This window comes from Amblyomma americanum, chromosome 5 (genome assembly GCF_052857255.1).
Source record: "Amblyomma americanum isolate KBUSLIRL-KWMA chromosome 5, ASM5285725v1, whole genome shotgun sequence".
Lineage (NCBI taxonomy): Eukaryota > Metazoa > Arthropoda > Arachnida > Ixodida > Ixodidae > Amblyomma > Amblyomma americanum.
In genome coordinates this window covers 29,768,610-29,771,269 of record NC_135501.1, presented here as the reverse complement: position 1 = coordinate 29,771,269, position 2,660 = coordinate 29,768,610, and positions in this window count along the sequence as shown.

The window sequence follows — 2,660 nt, the reverse complement described above, 5'->3', positions numbered from 1 at the left end:
CATGGCGAGACGAAAAAGTAAAATCCACAAAATCATTTGCGGAATTTAAGAAGCTCGCGTTTCAGCATTTTGACACTGAACCACGTCACGTGCGAGTACAGAGGTTCCGTGACGCCGGACAGATGGTAGGGGAGGACGTGCGAACGTTTGCGTCGCGGCTTCAGCGCTTAGCGCGCGATACGTTAAGCAGGGAGGAGGAAGGAGACCAGCTAAGGAAGAAATACGCGGAGGATCTACTTAAAGAGGAAATGACCGCTTTGTTCGTGGCTGGTCTGCAAGACCCCGTGCGCCGGTTCGTGCTCTCGCGCAAGCCGAGCAATTTCGACCAAGCCGTGGAGGCCGCATTGGATGAGGAACAAAATGAGGCGTTAACGACAGCCGCAGCGAGAGTACGCGTCATAGAGAGAGCGGTGCTCAACCCTGAGGTTGCTCTCTTGACAGAGCGGTTAGATCGCTTAGAACAGCTGCTATCTCAGCAGGTAGAATGCCAGGTTGAAGCGCGCGCTCAACAGCGCCCATTCGCTGGAAACCGGAGACCGCCACAAAGCTACAGGCGCGGTATGCGAGATTTTGAAGAAATCGTATGCTTCGCTTGCCAGGGTCGCGGACACATCGCCAGGTTCTGCCAAAACGTGCGCCGTGGGGAGCCACAAAGAGAAGCAGGCGAGACACGCCCTAAGCAAGCCTACAGCGGGGCTCCAGATACCGAGACAAAAAACTAGTTAGTCCTCCCCAGCCCGAGGAGCGTGGGGAGGGAGCAGTGGATGATGAGGTGGTGGTAGTTTGTGTGGCCGACGAGGCATGCCCTGTTGTGCGTTGCAAGTTAAATGGTTGTTGCATGGAGTTGTTGATAGATACGGGGTCAAAGGTGACATTGCTTAAGGGGGGACACTGGTCTTAAAGCTATTTTCAGTATTTCTATGCCAATAATAATGAAATTTAACTATATTGCCCAGTTTTTTGTGCTGATTTCAAATATGCCTTTTTTTCTTTTCTAAGCTAATTATTACCCAAGTTACATCACATTAATTAGTCATTAATTAGAATCTCACTACAATGAAAATGGCTCGGCAAAAATTAATTTTTTAAACATGGCTACATAGCCTAATGAATAGAGAATGCAATGTTCAAGGCAGTTTTTCCATTTTATCTATGTGTGTAATTTAATGAAACTTTGAACATCAACGTTCAAAATGTGCTTGTCAAGCATTCTAAAGTTTGCAAAATCATTAATTTTTGAAGCCTGATAGGGGAATTCTGTCTTAAACATTGCAACCCCTGCACCTTAAGCTTCCTTTAGCAAAAAAAATTACATCTCTATCTGCTCTAGATGCAGAGATATCATTGTCCCAAAACAGCCGGGTGGCAAGAATTTGCAAATTGAGAAAAATGAGAAAAACCCAAATGGGCCACAATTTATTGAATATTCATGATATCTGCATATTTATATTTCCTGGGGGCTAATAAGCACCAGGCATGTAGTCTGACTGCTGCTTGTGGGTAGAGTGCCGCTTTTGCAGTGCCCGTTGCACACTTGCAGAAGAGGCCCGTTTGCGCATAGACTCGGTTGTTCGTCGCCTATCCTTCTCAGCCATCCTCTTCCTGTTACTTAGGCCAAGGTTAATGTCCAGCTCGCTGAGTATTTGGGAAGACGCTTGAAGACTGCCTGCATTGAAACGGACAACAGCCTCTGCAACAGCGGCTTGAACCGCAAATAATGATGCATGGCGCTCCTTTGGTGCCAGTGACCATATTAGCGAGTGCAAACTCTCGTTGCTGTTTTGAGTTTTTCCTCGCTGGCAACGCTCCAGCAGCTTTCGGTCTGCCAAGCGCTGATATATTGGCAATAGTGCCTTGCACACATGCAATGGCAAGCTATATCTGTGCTTCGGAGTGGGCTCTCCCTTTGCTGCGGCAGCATTTTGGCGGCACCATGAGCTTGGGCCCATTGGGCACAGGCTGTGATTTGACACATTATCATTTGATGTAACGTGGTGATATGTGGCCATCACTGCCTGCTGCATTGCTTCGAAATCTCCGGTGTGAGACTTCAGAGCCCAGCTGTAGTATGCAGTCAACTTGTTCACAAGGTCGCCCGTGAGCTTGCCTTTGCCACTGAGGCTCTCTGTTCCCTCGCCTTTGTGCTTAGCAATCACATTGCGCAGGGCCGTGCCCATGCGCTTTTGCACATGGTTTGTGCAGTCCTCTTTCTGCACTTTTATAAAACCATACACATCAGCCTCCTGCAGTGCCAGAAATGTGCGGCTATCTCCATCACACAAAACTGTCGTGTATCGAAGGCCATGTTTCTCTAATGACCTTTGAAACATGACAAGTGCAGCCTGCACTTCCATCTCGCCAGATTTTTTTTCCGTGTTTTTCTGACACCTGTGGCTGCTCTTCCATGCCTCATACGATGGGTCACTTTCCGTAGGCCTGCGCTTGCACCCCGCACAGAAGTTGCTGAACACAACATAGTCTAGTACAAGTCCAGTGAACAGCTCAATCACTGCGGCCACACCGATGTGCGATGAATGACCCCGGGTCATCCACGAACCGTCGAACGAGACAGCGATATTTCCAGGGTTGTCCAAGTGCAACTCTGTGTAGAGCTCGCGAACGGAATGGGCGCTGTCCATCATCACTTTTTCGGCTGCGCG